The sequence below is a fragment of the Neofelis nebulosa genome, chromosome 2, assembly GCF_028018385.1.
Source record: "Neofelis nebulosa isolate mNeoNeb1 chromosome 2, mNeoNeb1.pri, whole genome shotgun sequence".
NCBI lineage: Eukaryota > Metazoa > Chordata > Mammalia > Carnivora > Felidae > Neofelis > Neofelis nebulosa.
The window spans coordinates 35222094-35243884 of NC_080783.1; the positions used below are offsets into that span (position 1 = coordinate 35222094).

The 21791-nt window shown below is 42.0% G+C and overlaps 1 pseudogene; it reads right to left on the reverse strand.

The window, feature by feature from the left end:
* Nucleotides 1–9111, reverse strand: part of LOC131490286 (aldehyde oxidase 4-like) — a 66779-nt pseudogene extending 57668 nt beyond the window's left edge.
* Between the last annotated feature and the right edge of the window lie 12680 nt (nucleotides 9112–21791).

A 21791-nucleotide genomic window follows, 5' to 3' on the forward strand; every position in this document is an offset into this window, starting at 1 on the left:
AGAGGGGGAATGCCTGTGGACAGGAAAAGTAGGAGGCTCTGTGTCCTTCCTAGATGTGCCCAGGGCAGGGCTTGGCCCAACACAAAGGATACTGGACCTTCCTGGACTTGGACTTGTATCTTGACACCATGACAGTGCAGGCGCCACAGCCTTCTCCCCCACAGCTGTACTTGGTGCCTATGAGGCAGACTGGAAAGGGAGGAGTCAAGGAATATAGGGGCCCAGGCCACTGCTTTTCATGCTCTTCTTCCTCAGATACTGATAACAAGTAACATGTTTTCTTGAGTCTTTCTTGTTTAGAGAGCTGTTCCTTTTTTTTTTTTTGGCATATAAATGAGTTCACTGATTACAGATGAGAATAAATCCTCACTGACTCACACTGCCTTATCTGCAATCCTCCAGGCCAGATTCGTTTCTGATGCAAAATTTTCCATATTTTATAAAGGTAATAAGGTAGCATTCCCAGTGGGTCTACAAGGCAGCACCTTGTAATCAAACACATTAATATTTCTGCAATGAACCGTAGGGATATTCACACTAAGTGGGATACATGAAGACTACCAACAGCCTCATGAGACATCAGGGTTTATATTCAAATGAGGTATAAAAAAAGCTTTTGAATTCAGAGTTGTGGACAATGGGTCACTGTGGAGGTGGTAGGAAATGGTGCATCAGAAAAACTTAGAAAATCCTTCTGTGAGGCTTAACTTTCCCTGCTCAGCAATGTATGCTTTTACCTCCTTATTGGATAGGGAATATTAATTTAATAACCATGGTTCCTAAACTGGTAACATCAGCAACCACTGTGTACATCTTCCCTACAAGATGTTTGCATTTATTCATAAAGAGGGACAAATAGTATATGTAAACCTCCTGCTTTAGGTTCTATAAGAATCTATTAGAATTTGTTTTGGACCTTTTTCAAGTGAGGTTTAAAAAGGATTTTGTGGGTGGAGGTCATAATTGGCTTGGGCAGAGGTTAAGCTAATTTCATCTTGGAAATTGCTGCCCATGAAGAGATAATAGCTGGTCAGGACACCCCTGGAGTAAAGAGCTCAGAGATTGTCTGCAGAGGTCTGGAGGAGCCCCCCCTCCTCTGTTCTTTTGTCCCCAGTCTGAGCCAGTCATTTCTGCACAAGTGGGTCAAGCTTTCCACCTTTAGGCAGGGGCTCAAAGTCAAGTGCCATTGAACCATCGAACAGGGCAGAAAAGGCAAGAAACCCTTTCTCTGTGACTCTGGTGTCCTGAAGTTTCCAAGTAAAGGAATCTAGTTGTTGTCTGGCTCAAAGACAGAGGCTACTTTTGAGTTTTCACTTTGTCAGACCTTAAGATAGCTCTGTGATGTACATTTTAACATTGCCTTGAGTGAAAAGTGAAAGATGGATTCAACCAGCTGTTTCCTCCTTTGGTCACCAAATAGCTAGTTTGAATCCTCCTTCCTCCACCCCCACCAGATGTGCCAGACTCAGTTACTTACAATTCTGCTGACTCATTCTGAATCTCATCATTAGGTGGGGTTGCCAGATAAAATGTAGGATGCCCAGTTAAATCTGAACCTCAGATAAGTAACAAGTGATATTTTAGTATAAGTATGCTTCATGTATTCAAATTTAACTGGGTATACTATATTTCTATATGCTAAAGCTAGCAACCCAACTTAGGTCAAATACAAACAATAATATATCAGAAGTTTATTTTGAGGGCCTTTTAAGCAGAAGAGCCCAAAGTGTCCTCAAGATAAACAGCCCTGCAGCATATCCAGAAGAAGCTACCCTGACACTAGATACTAGCAGCCAAAGTGTACAGTTGACTCTGGAATTTCCAACGGGAGCCAGTCTTTCATTAGTGAGTAATTGTTTCCCATGGTGAGGGAGCATAAAGCAAGCTGCTACCTCGCAACATGCCCCTGGGATAAGTGTGACATTCCTCAGGCACTCCTGGCTGCCCAAGAGCAAAGAAAAGGACAGAAAACAAATGGTTAAACTGACAGAGTCTCCATCTGTTTACAAATGTCTTAGTAATATTACAAGAAAAGGGCAATCTTGTCAGTAGCCTAATCTCCAGGAACTCCCTACTATTTTAACGATAATGCTTCGCTAGAGGGAAAAACAACCTTAGCTTGATAATAGCTAGGCCTCCAGTAATCTGTAAATCTTCTTTAGCATATGGAAATCCCTTTAAGAAACTTCCTCTTGCCTTTACCTTCCCCCAAACTCCACAATATATAAGCAGTCACTCTTCACAACCCCAGTGCAGCTCTTCATGCCCACAGGTCCTGTCCCTGTGCTTTAATAAAATCATGTTTTTGCATCAAAGACATCTTCAAGAATTCTTTCCTGGCTGTAGTCTCTGAACCTCACCACCCTACCAGCCCCAAACTGCATCATCCTATGCCAGGAAAGGAATGTGCCATTGGGGTCAAACTTGGTTCTTTGCCTCAAGGACCTCACTTCTCCTCTGTCTCTTACCACACTCTCCCACTCCCTCACAGCTCTTTATTTCCACCAGAATAAATTTTAGTTCCTCAAAAGCACTACATTCTGACCCATCTGACCTTAACTCATACTGCTGACTGGAATAGCTTCACCCCCCTCCCCCCCCACCTCCAGCCTTCTGTTTGCTCAGCAAACTCCTACTCAACCCTCATTTCTTCCTTCCCTCCCTGTGAGAAATAAGCCCACTGATCCAATCAAAGGACGGAGGTGGAGACTTGGAGCACAGTGAAGTGAGGCTTTAATCAACATTCTTGCAAGAGCAGGTGTCTGATGGACAGGCACACTAGGGGTAGAATATGGAAGGGAGATAGGGATGCCTACAAACAAATTTTGTTCTTTGTGTCACTGTGTTCCATCTTGGGAATGATACCTAAGCCAGGCTCCAAGTCAGCAGCAAACTGGGATCTTGTGGGAATATAAAGTTTTTATATTATTGGAGACCCATCTTAAGGAAAAGCACGCGATTATGAATATAAACTGGGCACAAGGCTTTGGAAAGGGCCATGGAAATCCTGTGAAAAGTGAAATAGGCTGGTGCTGATGTGTACATGTGGGGTGCTGGTTCTGGTGGAAAATCTGTTCATTCACAAATATTTATGAAAATTACCTACTTGAGGAACAAGTTAAAAATAAAATCCCTGACTGCATCCCAGAAATGCTGCCTCTATAATCAGAGGTTGGAGCCTGAAAATATCAGGTGAGTCTTATTTAATCAGAATGACTTATTTATGATATTAAGCACCAGAAAGGAATGGACAGAGGGGTCACTGGGGAGACGGGCCAATGGGAGGCTGGGGGTGATTATGCGTAGGGCTGGTTCTGGCCATGCTTACTTGGGAGTGCATGAATTTTCAGCTTGCTCCTTATATAGATGAATTTCTTCATTTTAGGATGTCCAGAGAAAGCATGATGGATTTAGAAGTGATATAAAAGGGAAGTGACAGGGAGTGCTGACTAACACTAAGATTTTGAAGCTGGTAGATGGGAGATGGCATTCCCAGTGAGGGAGGACTTAGCCTGTTTTGATTTTGTTTTGTTTTGTTTTTTAGTGATAAGTCCAGGTGCTGGAATAGTGAGTGGAATAGGACATTAGGGGATATTACTGGCTAGAGTAGTAAAATGATAGGTTAGGAAACCAGACTGCAAGGGGTTAAATAGTGAGAGACCGAGTCTGGAGAGAAAAATGCAGCATCAGGTACACATAATTTCTTAGATAAGTTTGGCAAGGAATTAACAGGGAGAAACAAAGTAATGTTTTTAGATGTGTATGTTGCGAGGCAAAAAGACAGAAGTGGGGAAAGAAGTGATGATCCTGGAGGGAGGCAACAACATCATCTTATATACCATTGAAGTCCCAGAGCCTAACACAGTGCCTGGCTCTTAGTAGGTGTTCAATAAGTATATGTATTTTAACTTATTACTTTGAGATACTTATAGTTTCCTAGGAAGTTGCAAAAATGGTACAGTGACAATACCAGTCACCTAGCTTCACCCAAAGATGATATCCACATAGCTATAGTACAACATCAAATCCAGGAAGTTGACATGGGTACTACACTGATAACGAGACTAGAAAGCTTATTCAGATTTTACCACTTAAACATGCGTGCACACCATATATGTACAGTTCTATGAAATTTTATCTCATAGCTAGATCTGTGTAACCACTGTCACAATCATTCCCTTGTTCTTCCTCTGTATGGCTGTCCCCAAAACCAAGAAATTCTTTCTGAATATTTATTGCGGGTCTATTGAAGGTCTTAGTGGAGTAGGGAGTGAAAATAGGTCCAGATCAGAGGTAGAGAGCTGAGAGTGCATTAGCTCTATGTTGGACTTTTGAAATATGTTTATAGAACCTTGTTTTCTCCAATAAGAATTATGAAAAGGTGTAGGTGACAAATCAATGAAGTCTTCATGGGAAACTCCTGTCAGTGACATGCACCCCTAGAAACTGACTGGATGTTTTTATTTTAATGCTCCTGAATGTAAAACTGTCATCAGCTAACCAGGGGACTCAAAAAGTCATAAAGTTCTTTCTTTTTTTTTTTTTTTAATTTTTTTTTTTAACATTTATTTATTTTTTTTTTTTTTTTTTTTAATTTTTTTTTTTCAACGTTTTTTATTTATTTTTGGGACAGAGAGAGACAGAGCATGAACGGGGAGGGGCAGAGAGAGAGGGAGGCACAGAAGCGGAAACAGGCTCCAGGCTCCGAGCCGTCAGCCCAGAGCCTGACGCGGGGCTCGAACTCACGGACCGCGAGATCGTGACCTGGCTGAAGTCGGACGCTTAACCGACTGCGCCACCCAGGCGCCCCAACATTTATTTATTTTTGAGAGAGAGAGAGACAGAGCATGAATGGGGGAGGGTCAGAGAGAGAGGGAGACACAGAATCGGAAGCAGGCTCCAGGCTCTGAGCCATCAGCCCAGAGCCCGATGCGGGGCTCGAACTCACGGACTGTGAGATCGTGACCTGAGCCGAAGTCGGCCGCTCAACCGACTGAGCCACCCAGGCGCCCCATAAAGTTATTTCTAAAGTTAGCATACTCATGTTTCACTGGATGATTCTTTTGGTTTTGCTCAGGTGAAAAACAACAACAACAACAACAACAACAAATAAAGCATAAATCTCTCTTTTTGGTTGTATTCTGTCAGCTCCAACTAGATTCTACAAATCGAACAGAAGGGTATTTACCTTGAGCAAATACAGGGTGACTGTCTTCAGAAGTATTAGCATGTTCACTTTTTGCGACCCAATCCAGATTGATTACAGTGAAATATAAGGATATGGACTTTCCTTGGGTAGAATAGATTTACTTCAGGACCAGCATTCTTCTCTGTGACCTACATTACGAAATGAGAAAAGAAATGTTATGGCAATTCTAGCCATTGTTTTGGGGACATGTTTTTTTTTGACAGATGGTGGTTTCACAAGGGAAGAAAATAACAAAGGAAACTTTTCTAACAGTTGGATCCAATTTTAAAGAAATTATGGAGCATTATTTCAATGTCTGTGAATTTTCCAATATATATGACAATTATAAGTTCTGGATTTTTTTTTCTTACAACTGTAAGGTTCCAAAATTGACTCAGGTAACTCGTGGTCATAGGAAGTCCTAGAAAAAGTTAGCCAGAGATTTCTTAACAGAGTCATGGAGGAGTGTGTTATAAAGGGAGCCCCTCCTACTCCACACTTTGCTTCCAGCTCCCTAGTGGAATGGAGGTGCCACTATCTGAAGGAAGAGCAGAAGGGAGCATGAATCTGGTTCTGCCTCTCATGTCACACTCCTGGCTGCTACTGCCAATAGATCAAAGCTGGCACATGAGAGGAAAACTGTCTGCTCTCCCTGGCCAAGGCAGTTATTCTGCTGGGTACAGTCAGGCAAGATTAGAAAGAAGGGGAGAGAAACTTACCAGGAAGTGTAGAAACCCAGAAACAGAAGACAGCATTCCACTAAAAGTGTTTTTTACTTTTCTCACCCCAGAAAAAGGCAACAAATCACATTATTCTTCATACGCTGCCTGCTATTTCCAAAACCCTTTCTGAGTCCTCAGAAGATTTACCCAGTCAGAGATGAGCTCATCACACCTTCACTCGGAATCTTAGCATGAGGAGGGGGCTAAGTATGGTGGCATCTCAGAAACAAAGCATTATTTCCAAAGGTGGGAACAAGAAAGGAGGAGGGAGTGATGGTGTGCAAGCCAGAACTACTATAACTTCCTCCTGTCTCCACTATAAGGAGAGGACACAGCCGAATGGCACTATTCTGTGCTATAAAGACATCCATATACCTGAGACAACATTCTAGGTAAATAGACATCCATATACCTGAGACAACTTTCCCCAAGTACTTTAGTTGCCTGATGAGTACAACACTTGATTTAATGCTGTCTCCTTCAATCATGACATGGCTTCAGGTTCCAAATGAAGAAAAAGGAAGGCAAGATTAGACTCTGGGAAATTAATTAAAGCCTGCCAACTGCAATTTTGACATACTTGAAATATACAGTACCTCCAGACATTTAAAATAAATATTTCAGTAATCATATGAGAAATACTGGTCATACCAATAGCTGCACTCACAAAATTGTATGGGTACATCCTGTTTCCTCCAGTAATTTATAGACACTCAGGAAATAAATTCCTTTTTAGTAAGTATATGAAAAGGGGAGAAACCTAACCAGTAACTGGAGAGATACAAGAAAGCTCCCCCAAGACACCATGCCCATTAGATTAGTAAATCCTAGAAGGTCTGATTATAATAAGTTTTGGCACATTAAAGATTGGCAAATCATCTATTGGCAAGGAGACAGCACCTGTCATGCAATGAACTGTGGGGAAATGTAACTTGTGCAGGATTCTGGAAAGCCACCTGGCAGGGCCTATGAAATCATCATGGTACAATCTCACTTAGAGATTCTTTTGCCAGTATTGGTGAGGAGACACATCGTAGGATGTTCACTGAAGCATTTCTTGGGGGTAGTGGGGAACTGGAAGCATCCTACGTGTCTACCACTAGGGCACTGGATAAGCAGAATGAAGGAGGTGCACACCCGGGAGAACTAGCATGCAGAAGTAACAAGCCAGGTCTTCAAAGAGCAACATGGATAAATCTTAAGAACAGTGGTGAGTCACAAAAAGGTATTTATAGGTCACAATACCATTGGTGTAAGTTAAGAATACACACACACACTCATGCATGTTATGCCCAGAATTCGTGATCCCCAAAGACCACCAGGGAGCTGAGTCTGATGCAAAAGCAAAAGAGCCTTTATTCGAGCTAGCTCGAGCTCAATTCCCTACCTGCACCGACACAGCGGTGAGATACCAGGGAGAGAGAGCGAGTTTCAAAAGCACAAAGGTTTTATTGGGGTCTAGGGGCAGTTGGAAGGGAATGGCTGTGGCCTCAGCCAATTGGCTGGGGAAGGGTCAGAGTCCTGTTACTCAAGGGGAGGAGGCGTGGTCGGCTGGCGTAGGTCCGCCCCTTCAATGCACAGGTCAAACACTATATATTTCAAACATACATTTATATTTCTAAATATTCATGTGGAAAGTAGATGGGAAGGATATATATTTAAAATGCACAAAAGTGGATGTTTATGGGGGAAGGAAATAAAGAGAAGATAGGACATAAGAAGAAAAAAAAATGAAATAATATAAAACAAAAGAGAAGCCTTGTCCAGACCGTGATGATGGTGTGCCATGGACAGGTGAGTGTACTTTGCTCAACTCTATGCCCCTGGGTCTAAAGGAAGGAAAGATAACCACAAAAAATAACCAGTTTCTTCAAATAAGTTTATGATTTCCTCCTCCTTGGCCATCTGTAACTTGTCTTAGAAGTTTGTAAGACAGAAAAGGGTAAAAACAGCAAAATATTGGCTGTGATTTCAAAAGATTGGAGACCTGGAGAGGGAATAATCATTCTAATGTGATATTAAGGAAGAAATGGTTTTATTTGCCAACAAAGGAAAAGCAGAAAAGCCCATTTTCCTCACACTCAGAAAAATTTTTAGCTTTTGATTTACTACAAACTGTCACTCAGAAATTGTTTTTCTGATGTTCCAGTTGGCTTCAGATCATTCAAGATCCTGATCTACTTGTAAGCATTATTGCTAAACCCAGGTTTTTTCTTTTCTTTCTCTTTCACTTTTTGTTGTTTAGTTCATAGGTTTCATAAAAATGATGTTTCTCTGCTATTTGACAGGCAAAAATCCCAAGAACTTTTGTCTTGATTAAAGTTGTGTTTCTTTCTTTAGGGAAGAACATCAGTAATCTAACACAACTGAGGCTTGAGAAGCAAAAACATTAACACCAAGTTATTGTCCAAAATAATTTTCTATTTTAATATTTTACTAGTTTTTTTTTCCTCTAATTGTCCCAAAGCACCTCGAACCTTTCATTTATTCATTTTGCTCATTCGAACAACTAGCACAAGCTAAGTACCAGAGTTGCCACATCTCTTCCAAAGTGGAGAAGGTAGTCTATTTACTCCATTTTTGGGGCAGAGATGCTTGAGCCTCTACGTTAACTGATTAGTCTGAGGAGATTAAGACAAAACAAAATCATTCTTTGCTATTATCAACCCCCATGTCATATATGCCTTCTACTAAAATAGCATTGGTGAACTCAAGTAGAGCTAATATCTGAATAAAGGGGGAATGACCTTAATTTTTCATATCTGTGTCAGATTTGACTTCTGTTTTATTATCACAAATAAAATGAGAGTTCCTTACTGATTGCAGAAGAAAGCAAAGGCCCTCATGCTTTAATACTTTGCACCAAACCTTGAACTAATGATCAATGTTCAAGCTCATACTACCAAACATGACTTGAAAAAGATAGAAGAGAGAGGATAAAGACATAACAAATGGCATTGTAGTGAAAAAGATTAGTTTAGCTTTTGTCCCTGGTATACAAAAATTCATATTAATCATCTCATAAACTTACCTTTCTTCCATTCACACACACATACACAAAATCAGCTCATCAGAATTGGGAACAGAAGCCATAGTACCAGGGGGGAAAAATGCCTCCACCAGAATAGAGGTCTCCCCCACCCCTACAAAGAGCAGATATGTTAGAGCAAAAATCTGAGTGCCTATCAGTCTTGGGAAAGCCCACCCTGCAGCATAGGCTGACATGGAGTGATTTATAGCCACACTGCCAGACCAGGAGCACCAACCAGGGCTCTCTGCCAGCCTGCCCACAGGGACTGTGAATGGCTCTTGGCAGCACCCTGTCTCCTCCTTTCTTAATAGTCAAGTCAGTGTCTTTGCCTGTCCCTTTTGGAGTCTCACTGCTTTCTCTAGGGGAATTTGTTTAAAGCCAGGGACTGACAGATAAAAAGTGAGTTTTAAACAGGCTGTTATCTAACCAATAGTATCTAACCATTGATCAATACAAGGCTATTAAAACTCATAAAACTTGGGGTGCCTGGGTGGCTCAGTTGGTTAAGCATCCAAGTCTTGATTTTGGCTCAGGTCATGATCTCTCACAGTTCATGGGAATGAGCCCCATGCTGGACTCTGCACTGATAGCACAGAGACTGCTTGGGATTCTCTCTCTCCCTCTCTATCTGCCCCTCCCCTGCTTGTGAGCATGCTCTTTCTCAAAATAAGTAAACATTAAAAAAATTTGTTTTAAACGTTTATTTATTTTTGAGAGAGAGAGAGAGAGAGAGAGAGAGAGAGAGAGAGAGAGAGAGAGAGATAGGGGCAGAGAGAGAGGGAGACACAGAATCTGAAGCAGGTCCCAGGCTGTGAGCAGTCAGCACAGAGGCCGATGTGGGGCTCGAACCCACCAACCAAGAGATCATGACCCAAGCCAAAGTCAGATGCCCAACTGACTGAGCCACCCAGGTATCTCTCAAAATAAATAAACATTAAAAAACCCTCCTAAGACTTTAATTTTTCTTAGGTTTTTCCTATGTTAAAGAGCAAAGGGAAGATTTCCCCATGCATGTAACTTCATAGAAATGTGTCTTGGGGCCCCTGGGTGGCTCAGTCAGTTAAGCGGCTGACTTCGGCTCAGGTCATGATCTCACAGCTCGAAGGCTTGTGAGTTCAAGCCCTACGTCGGGCTCTGTGCTGACAGCTCAGAGCCGGGAGCCTGCTTCCAATTCTGTCTCCCTCTCTCTCTGACCTTCCCCTGCTCACGGTCTGTCTCTGTCTCTCTCTCAAAAATAAATAAACATTAAAAAACCCTGTCTTTAAAACTCATTTATAACAATCTGCAAATATATTCTTTCCTTAATCTTTTTTTGTAATCAACTTGTTTCTTCAAATTTAAGCATTCATGACATCAAACTACCTAAAACCATAAGCATGTACACAGGCTTGCCATGCACCAGAATCTGTTCTTAGGCTCCTTTAATACTTCAACAGCTTGGTAAATATTATCATCTTTGCTTTAGAGACAAAGGAACTGAAGCAACAGAGATATTAAGCAACTTTCCCAGTATCATGCAAGCAAATAGGTGGCAGAGTTGCTCCAGAGACTGTGTCTCTAACGTCCTTCCTGTGGTCCAGATACAAACATGGTAGGAAAAGAGGCTGGAGGAGTAGGCACTCCAGAGAATGTACGGAGGCATTATAGGTATAGATAGAGTTATGCTGGGTCTTCTAAATATGATGGGAAGCCATTGGAGGGTTTTGAGAAGGGGGTGACAGGATCTTATTTAAATTTTTAAAAGATTGCTTTGTCTGCTTTGCAGAGAATGAAAGGTGGGAGCAGGTGTGGGAGAAGAGAGATAACTGGAAGTTAGTGGCACCAAAGAGATGATGAGGCCTGGAGGAGGGTGACAGTTGGAAGATGGGTAAAAAGGGGTCAGATTTACTGAAGGATTGGATGTGACATGTTGGGAGGGGCTGAGTCAAGGATGTCTCTGCAGCTCTTGGGTTCAGCAGGTGGATGGGACTATTTTTTCCATCTTAAGTTCTATTTGGACATGTTAAGTTTGGGAAGCCTAAAGAACATAAAAATGGAGATGGTGAGCAGGTTGTTGGATATTCAAAATTGCCTTCTATGCTTTTTATCTTGAGGAGAAGGAGGACTCCATTTCTGGGGCAGAATTTCACCTCAGGGACTCCAATCCAGCCTTCCTTTAAGCTCCAAGTCTGACCTTACCAACTGAGCAGTGTGGCTATGCATTCCCCTGCCTTGCTGCCTCCACAGTGGACATTCTCATCTTCTCTGAGTGCTCCTTATCCAAATAGCAGTTTGAAGGACCAATAGGAGTTTACCAGAAGAACAAAGAAAGGACATGTTTAGCAGAGGGAACCATCATTTGTGTAAAGTCAAGGAAGTTTGAAATTGCATATTATGTTTCAGAGATTTACAAGTAGTTTTCTTCTTATTGCATGGGAATGAGTGACAGGAATATGACTATCAAATAAGATCATTCATCCAAAAATATTTTTGTGCCTGACAAGATCACTCTTCTCATGGAGTTTAGGTGTGTGTGTGTGTGTGTGTGTGTGTGTGTGTGTGTGCACGCACACACGAGAGAGAGACAGAGACAGAGAGAGACAGATAGAGTTCTCTGGTTATCTTGAAGTATTAGATAAAATGACATGTATTTCTAATGTGTTGTAAAATAAACTAGAGAAACAAAGTAATCTCAGGAAATGGTGAGCAATGTTATAAACAGGGCAAGACAACACAAAGTGACTTAAGAGAATAGTTTAGTTTTGGGTAGTCAGTGCCGGAGTGCATTTGACCTGAGTCCTAAATGCAAGCCCACTAAAAGACAGCAGGGGAGAAGAGTCTCAAGTGGCCCCCGAAAGAACTGAGGTTGGAATGTTAAAAGAAGGCCAGTGTAGCTGAGTGTGGACTGCAGGAGGAAGATGGAATACACGAAGGTCAGAGAGATGGCAAGGGCCAGGCCAAGGGGTTTGTAGGTTTCTAGGTGGGAAGGGATGCCACAAGACAGTTTTAAGCAAAGATGTAATATGATGTGATTTGTATTATTTCACTGTATAGAGAATGAGTTATTGCTGGTAATATGGTAGCATGGAGACCAATTCTGAAGCCATTTCTCTGCTCCCCATTCGATGTTGATGGGAACTTCAAATAGGGTGTAGGGTGGTAGCATCAGAGATGGAGAGAAGGGGACAGATTGGTATGAATTTTGGAGGTAGAACCAACTGGATCAGTTGATAGGTTAGATGGGGGTGATAGGAAGCAGGGGAAGAGAGGACTCAGCAGAAGTCCTGGGTTTCTGCTGATACAGGAAGACTGGGAATGTAAAATGGGGGATAGGGGCAAAGGAGTCAAGAGTTCTCTCTTGGGTTGCTTAAATTTAACTTCCAAGTGCACATGTCAGTTGGATACAGGAATCCAGAGGATAGAGAAGTCCAGAATGAACAAGCCAGTTTAAAAGTCATCAGCTCATAGATGATGCAAGCACAATCTCTGCGGAACTGTAAAGTACCAGAAAAAAAGTCACCTCTTGTGGCAAGATAATATTTGGAAATATTGGCTAATGTGCTTCCCCCTGGCCATTCCTCTCCCTATTCTTCAGGTGTAAGTTAGGGTGTTCCACACTCCTGGCCTTCAGAGTGGGTCCTTATGGCAAGAATGCAAAAAGAATCCAGTCTGGGCTCAAAACAGGCACTTGAAACTCTTGGCAGAGACATCAGGAACAAAGACAGGTGATGCTATGGACAGGGATGCCAAAGGCAAGTGTCCTCTCCCCATGTCCAGAATCTACTACAGGAAGTTTGTACTATCAGGTTCTTATAATTGAGTGGGGCTGAGTTTCTGCTGCCAGGTGCAATGGAGCTTGAGATAGAATTTAAGTCTGTATCTGTATCTCTACATCTTTTTTCTTCCAAGTTTTTAATTAAATTCAAGTTAGTTAATATACAGTGTAGTATTGGCTTCAGGAGAATTTAGTAGTTCATCACTTACATATAACACCCAGTGCTCATCACAAGTGCCCTCCTTAATACCCATCACCCATTTAGCCCAACCCCCACTTCTCCTCCAGTAACCCTCAGTTTGTTCTCTGTATTTAAGAGTCTCTTATGGTTTGCCTCCCTCTCTGTTTTTATCTTGTTTTATTTTTCCTTCCTTTCTCCTATGTTCATCTGTTTTGTTTCTTAAATTCCACATATGAGTGAAATCATACAGCATTTGTCTTTCTCTGATTTCACTTAGCATAATATGCTCTAGTTCCATCCATGTCATTGCAAATGGCAAGATTTCATTCTCTTTGATGGCTGAGTGATATTCCATTACACACACACACACACACACACACACACACACACACACACACCACATATTCTTTACCCATTCAATGGACATTTGGTCTCTTTCCATAAATTGACTACTATTGATAGTGCTGCTATAAACATTGGAGTATATGTGCCCCTTCGAATCAGCATTCATATATCCTTTGGATAAATATCTAGTAGTGCAACTGCTGGTCATATAGTTCTATTTTTAATTTTTTGAGAAACCTCCACACTGTTTTCCAGAGTGGCTGCACCAGTTTGCATTCCCACCAGCAGTGCAAAATTGTTCCCCTTTCTCTACATCCTCACCAATATCTGTTGTTTCCTAAGTTGTTAATTTTGGCCATTCTGACAGGTGTGAGGTGGTATCTCACTGGTTTTGATTGTATTTCCCTGATGACGAGTGGTGTTGAACATTTTTTCATGTGTCTGTTAGCCATTTGTATGTCTTCTTTGGAGACATATCTGGTCATGTCTTCTGCCCATTTCTTCACTGGATTGTTTTTTTGGGTGTTGAGTTTGATAAGTTCTTTATAGATTTTGGATACTAACCCTTTATCAGATATGTCATTTGAAAATATCCTCTCCCATTCCATAGGTTGCCTTTTAGTTTGTTACCTTTGCTGTGCAGGGTTATATCTTGATGTCCCAATAGTTCATTTTTGCTTTTGTTTCCCTTGCCTCTGCCAACATGTCTAGTTAGAAGTTGCTACAGCCAAAGTAAAAGAGCTTGTTGCCTGTTTTACTTCTAGGATTTTGATGGTTTCATGTCTCACACTTAGGTCTCTCATCTATTTTGAATTTATTTTTGTGTATGGTGTAAGAAAGTGGTACAGTTTTCCCAACACCATTTGTTGAAGAGACTGGTTTTTTTTTCCCCACTGGATATTGTTTCCTGCTTCATCAAAGATTAGTTAACCATATTGTGGGTCTATTTCTGGGTTTTCCATTCTGTTCCATTAATCTATGTGTCTGTTTTTGTGCCAGTACCATACTGTCTTGATGATTATAGCTTTATAACACATCTTGCAGTCTGGAATTGTGATGCCTCCTGCTTTGCTTTTCTTTTTCAACATTACTTCGGCTATTCGGGTCTTTTGTGGTTCCATACAAATTTTAGAATTGTTCTAGCTCTGTGAAAAATGCTAGTGGTATTTTGATGGGGATTGCATTAAATGTGTAATTGCTTTTAGTATAGACATGTTAACAACATTTGCTTTTCCAGTCCATGAGCATGGAATGTTTTCCCCATTTCTTTGGGTCTTCTTTGATTTCTTTCGTAAGTGTTCTATAGTTTTCAGAGTACAAATTTTTTACCTCTTTGGTTAGGTTTATTCCTAGGTATCTTATGGTTTTTGGTGCAATTGTAAATGGGATTGATTCCTTGTTTTTCTTTCTGCTGCTTCATTATTTGTGTATATAAATGCAAAAGATTTCTTCTATATATCTATATATATATTTTACATTTGTGTAATAGCCAACCTTACTGGGTACTCATGAATATGTCAAGGAAAATGCTTCCTTGTATTAGCACTTTTAATCTTCATGATAATCTTTAAGGTGGGAATAAAATTTCCATTTTACAAATGAGGGATCTGAAACACCTGGAGAAAGATACAGTCACATGTTTTGTACATCTGAGTCTGTGCCCTATCAAGTTCCTCAACCCCCGGTGAGATAGAGAATAATCCTGTTTCCCTGGAATGCTAGAATATTTTACCCTAACAGAGTAATAAAGTTTCCACTGAACACGAAATAGAGTCAACTGCAGCTTTTACATGTCAATGCAATTTCCCCTAGCTTTTATCCATCAAGTTTTCAAAAATTGTAAGGCCTGACTCTGGGTGCCTCTTAGCCATCCATCAGCTGGTTTGGCTTAGTTTTATCACTCATGGGACATGCTTGGTAGGAAGATCTAGTATGACTCTCCTGAGGTGTGCTGGCAATTCCAGGTCAAGGCTATTTTGACTTTTTCAAGCAGATGGAGCTGCAATCTCTCTCTGCTGAGTAGAAATATGTATATATAGAACACCAGATGTTAGAGATTTAACATCACACAGATTGTTCCAGAGCCACAGGAACATAAGCTAGTAACAATCCAGTGATGCAGGCACTCCTACCAAGTGAAAACAGACAATTATACCTGGGAGTAATAGTTCTTGAGCTCTTGCATTATCAGTAGGCTTGGACTTATTTGCTCAAAGACGTAAAACTATGGACATCTCATTGTCTGGGTGGGAAGTCTCATCCTCCCCAGAAATGAAGGCCATGTTCAGAGCTCAGCTGCCTGGAAGGTGTGGAGAGCTCATCATAAAATCACTCTTTCTAGTCAGAAAGCACCAGTAACAAATCAAACACCCAGACAGAAAAAAAGGCTCCTTGGGACAGAATTGTCTAAAAGGTACTGCTTTCTTTCAACATTCCTAGAACTTTTGTCTAGAATTTACAATATGTTCTTGATTTTGTTTTTGAATTCTGGTTCATCTATAAAATGGAGCCCTCAGTTCTGCCACCAAGTGGCTAGCCCAGAATTCCATAGCATTCTTCTGCCATGTAGTTACCTACTCCAGGGGATGAAACAAACTTTCATATGGAGGGCTGGATAACATTGCCCTTCTCTTCTTCCAGTTAAAAAAAAAAAAAAAAAAAAAAAGTTCTTGCAGCAATTCTCCATGGGGTGTCAGACCTGAAAAACAGAGCAGGCCTCTCTCTCCTGGTACCTCACCTACCTCGATCCTCACCACCTCTCCTGCATGTCTGCAGACAGCTGGTTTCCTCAAAGGGCATTTCTGTTGGTACATTCCATACTGTTGTTGTAACAGAATGGGTCTTTTTTAAGGCTTTTAGCTTTTGCAGTTGTGACAGGGCAAAGACTGATGAAGTAGGTGTCGTCTTCAGCACTCCTTCCTTCTCTCTTTCTACCTCTCCTAGGGAGGGGCATTCATCCTCCCCACTGATCTCTGTGCTTTCCTTTGTTAAGGACAAGCTGGGTAGTGGTGGAAAGGAAACAAAAGGAAGGCAGAGTTGGGGGAAAATAGACAAGCCCAACTAGGGCAAGAATTTGGTGGGTTTTGGAGTGAGACCAGTTGCAGGGCTTGCGAGAATTAGGAGGAAATAGGCTTTCTAGAAGTGTTGTGATAAGTCACAGATTTCATATATTTGGGGGCTCCCGTATTCGGCACATAGACATTTATAATTGTTAGCTCTTCCTGATGGATAGACTCTGTAATTATTATATAATGCCCTTCTTCATCTCTTGTTACAGCCTTCAATTTAAAGTCTAGTTTGTCTGACATAAGTATGGCTACTCCAGCTTTCTTTTGACCTCCAGTAGCATGATAAATAGTTCTCCATCCCTTCACTCTCAATCTGAAGGTGTCCTCAGGTCTAAAATGAGTCTCTTGTAGACAGAAAATAGATGGGTCTTGTTTTTTTATCCATTCTGATACCCTATGTCTTCTGGTTGGCGCATTTAGTCCATTTATGGTCAGTGTTATTATAGAAAGATATGGGTTTAGAGTCATTGTGATGTCTGTAGGTTTCATGCTTGTAGCGATGTCTCTGGTACTTTGTCTCACAGGATCCCCCTTAGGATCTCTTGTAGGGCTGGTTTCGTGGTGACAAATTCCTTCAGTTTTTGTTTGTTTGGGAAGACCTTTATCTCTCCTTCTATTCTAAATGACAGACTTGCTGGATAAAGGATTCTTGGCTGCATATTTTTTCTGTTCATCACATTGAAGATTTCCTGCCATTCCTTTCTGGCCTGCCAAGTTTCAGTAGAGATCCGTCACGAGTCTTATTGGTCTCCCTTTATATGTTAGACCACGTTTATCCCTAGCTGCTTTCAGAATCTTCTCTTTATCCTTGTATTTTGCCAGTTTCACTATGATATGTCGTGCAGAAGATCGGTTCAAGTTACGTCTGAAGGGAGTTCGCTGTGCCTCTTGGATTTCAATGCCTTTTTCCTTCCCCAGATCAGGGAAGTTCTCAAATATTATTTCAAGTACACCTTCAGCATCTTTCCCTCTCTCTTCCTCCTCTGGAATACCAATTATGCGTAGATTATTTCTCTTTAGTGCATCACTTAGTTCTCTAATTTTTGCCTCATACTCCTGGATTTTTTAATCTCTCTTTTTCTCAGCTTCTTCTTTTTCCATAACTTTATCTTCTAGTTCACCTATTCTCTCCTCTGCCTCTTCAATCCGAGCTGTGGTCGTCTCCATTTTATTTTGCAGCTCGTTAATAGCATTTTTTAGCTCCTCCTGGCTGTTTCTTAGTCCCTTGATCTCTGTAGCAACAGATTCTCTGCTGTTCTCTATACTGTTTTCAAGCCCAGCAATTAATTTTATGACTATTATTCTAAATTTGCTTTCTCTTATATTGTTTAAATTGTTTCTGATCAGCTCGTTAGCTGTCGTTATTTCCTGGAGGTTTTTTTGAGGGGAATTCTTCCGTTCCGTCATTTTGGATAGTCCCTGGAGTGGTGCGGGACTGCGGGGCACTTCCCCTGTGCGGTCTTGAATAACTTGCGTTGGTGGGCGGGGCCACAGTCAGACCTGATGTCTGCCCCCAGCCCACCGCTGGGGCCACAGTCAGACTGGTATGTACTTTCTCTTCCCCTCTCCGAGGAGTGGGATTCACTGTGGGGTGGTGTGGCCTGTCTGGGCTACTTGCACATTGCCAGGCTTGTGGTGCTGGGGATCTGGCGTATTAGCTGGGTGGATAAGCAAGGTGCACAGGGGTGGGAGGGGCAGGCTCAGCTTGCTTATCCTTCGGTAATCCGCTTCAGGAGGGGCCCTGTGGCATCGGGAGGGAGTCAGACCTACCAGAAGTACAGCGTTTGGTGTTTGTGCGGTGCAAGCCAGTTCCCTGGCAGGAACCAGTTCCCTTTGGGATTTTGGCTGGGGGATGGCCGAGGGAGATGGCGCTGGCGAGTACCTTTGTTCGCCGCCAAGCTGCGCTCTGTCATCTGGGGCTCAACAACTCTCCCTCCCATTGTCCTCCAGCCCTCCCACTCTCTGAGCAGAGCTGTTAACTTATAACCTTCCAGGTGTTAAGTCCCGCTTGCTGTCCGAACACACTCCGTCTGGCCCCTCTGCTTTTGCAAGCCAGACTCAGAGCCTCTGCTTTGCCAGTGGGCTGCCCCTCCGCCCCGGCTCCCTCCCGCCAGTCCGTGTAGCGTGCACCGCCTATCTGCCCTTCCTACCCTCTTCCGTGGGCCTCTTGTGTCTGCTTGGCTCTGGAGAATCCATTCTCCTAGGCTTCTGGTGGTTTTCTGGGTTATTTAGGCAGGTATGGGTGGAATCTAAGTGATCCGCAGGACGCGGTGAGCTCAGCATCCTCCTATGCCGCCATCTTCCCAGAAGCCACTCCCCAAGTCACAGATTTCAATTAACATTCTTCAAGAAACACAAAGTTTGGGAGACATATTAACATTACTTTTGGTTACCAGACTGCATTTCTTAGTGCTGCTTGGTACTCAGATCCATGGGATCAAGAAATCTGTCAGTATGCAAATCCAGTCACCCAGAAGCAGAACATTTATTTGGATCCTAGTATACTTTGTTGGAGGGACAAACAGTCAGGTTCCATTGGGTGGACCCTGTGAGAGTAACACTATCTGTTATTGGCACTTCCCAGCTTAAGTCCCCCTCCTCTATCTCAGGACCCATCTACCTGCAATTCCTGAATTCTGACCTCTGGTGGGCTGCTGACATATCCCTCCCAGTTTAGGGGTCCATGAAAATGTTTTTCTTTTAAAATCAGAAGAAAAAAATGAATATAAATGAGGCTGGGTCGTATGTTTGTTCCAGTACCATTGTAAAATACAATTTCCAATATTTACAGAGGAAGAAACCAATAAAAGCAAAAACCCTCAAAACAGGCTCCATCCTGTATTGCCTCCTGCAATCACACAGCCTACTACAATCTATTGGGAATGGTTAAATTCAGGGCTGAAACATTTGCAACTCTGCTTGCCAATAGACCTAACCCAAATCTCCAAGTTTGCTTTTAATAAAATCTGTACAGGGGCGCCTGGGTGGCGTAGTCGGTTAAGCGTCCGACTTCAGCCAGGTCACGATCTCGCGGTCCGTGAGTTCAAGCCCCGCGTCAGGCTCTGGGCTGATGGCTCGGAGCCTGGAGCCTGTTTCCAATTCTGTGTCTCCCTCTCTCTCTGCCCCTCCCCCGTTCATGCTCTGTCTCTCTCTGTCCCAAAAATAAATAAAAAATGTTGAAAAAAAAATTTAATAAAATCTGTACAGTAATTTGATCTTCATCTAACTCCTCTATTGCTCAATTGTCTTGCATCCAGGCAAACTCTTCAAATGCCAGCACATTAGCACAATCATTTCACAGCTCCCATTCCCAGCTGCTTATTTCAGTGGGCCAAACCCATTCTTTTCACAAACCCATTCTTTTCACAAACTTCTGTTATTCTTGACATCTTTTCATTTGGCTAAATTTAATCCAAATAAAAGTTTTACTGCTTGAGGATTTCTACTTCATATGGATTCCTATGATTTGGGGGCCACTTTGTAGCATACAGAGCACCTAGAGAGATATGAGACTTCTAGGGCCTGATACAGGACTCTTTATATTTGGTTGTGCTCACCACAGCCTTTACTCTAATGACCAGGTCAAACACTTCCCAAATGGACTTCCCTTTTCCATTCAAGTCCCTCAAACTTGTGTTCCACAATGCAACTGGATTGACCCATTAAAACATAAACATAAATACATCAATGTCAATTGTGTGTGCCTAAAGCCCTTCAGTGACTTGCCCTGTATTTGGGGGAAAAAAACAAGATGCTAATATGGCCCACACAGTCTGGGGGTCTGGCCTTGACCCATGTAGACTCTCCATCCCACTGACGATGCTCCTTGCACAGACATCCCAGCTCTTGGACCACACCCCTCATTTTCCACCCCAGAGCCTTCAAGTGTGCTATTCCCCAGCACCATCAGCTGCTGTTCTTTCCCCAGTAATGCCTCCTTATCCTTTAAGGAATGTCATTATTGTTGCTCTCTCAGAAAGCTGTCTCACCCTCAAATCTAAAAGCCCTCAATATCTTCACTGACCACTTTGTATTTCTTTGGAGCACTTATCAAAGATTGAGATGACATTTGTGTGTTTACTTAATGTCAACTCTTCCATTGGATCATAAACTCCATGTGGGCAGGGTCTATATTTGTCTTGTTAACTATATGTCTCCAATGTCTAGCACCACGCCTTGTTCAGTTATGACATTATAAAGATTTTATTTTATTTTATTTTATTTTATTTTATTATTTTTTTTTTTTTAATTTTTTTTTCAACGTTTTTTATTTATTTTTGGGACAGAGAGAGACAGAGCATGAACGGGGGAGGGGCAGAGAGAGAGGGAGACACAGAATCGGAAACAGGCTCCAGGCTCCGAGCCATCAGCCCAGAGCCTGACGCGGGGCTCGAACTCACGGACCGCGAGATCGTGACCTGGCTGAAGTCGGACGCTTAACCGACTGCGCCACCCAGGCGCCCCATAAAGATTTTTTTTTAATGAATGACTAAATCCATACTATAATGAGATCTTTATAGTTAAGATTTTAGAGTGGGTCTGCTATTGATTTCTTTTTCTTCCTTCTAATGATAAGCCTATGCAGTGTGGCTGAGAATAATCTGTATTTTTTCCAGACCCTCTTCTGTATGACCTATGTTGTTTTTGTCCTGCTATGAGTCCTACCATACGTCCTACTATACTTAACAGCTCACAGTGTTCATCACAGTTCTTTTGCTTTTTGCTTTTGCACTTGCTCAAAGAAAAGTCATTAAGTATGAAATCTTTATCAGTGATTTCTACTGAAGTCTTGGCATCTCTCCAATTTGCTTTGCAGCTTTCTGGATGTCTCTTTAACTTTCTAATGAAAAAGATTTCGTGATGCTGTGGTTTTGTTTAATTTGAGCATCCTGTATCTGTGTTCTCTTTGGTAGCTTCATTCTCTCTGTAGGACCGCACTCTATGACTGCAGTGGTGAGGGCACCTGCATTCTGGAATAACAATAAGAGTTTTTATTGAGTGCTGAATATGTGTTAGGCACTGTTCTAAGTATTAGCACATTTAATCCTCAGACCAAATTAATGAGGCAAGAACTATTATAATCCTCATTTACAGATCACTACTAAATATCGGGCCTCCCTAGGGACTTGTGAAGGCTATGACATTTCTGGGTAGCTTCATTAATGAAACCCCTCAACAAAAGAAATAATTAGGGAGTGGCTCAGGGAACCCATTTCCTCTCCTGCTCTCCTGGTGACTGTGGTACTGTAGGTAGATAGTGAGAATATGGAATTTTTTTCTGGCTTGGAAGTAATTGCTACCTCGGTCAGTCACTCTCAAACGGGAACAGCCGCTTTCTGTTCAGCAAAAAGAAGTGGTATACACACATGGGCTAAAAACAAGGCAGATGTTTAGAAGCTGATGAACTTTTGTGTTTATCATATGGCACAGTAGTGGTCATAATAGGAACTCAAAAATGACTCAAATGAAGAAAATAACACAAGCAGGATGGGATCCTCAGTT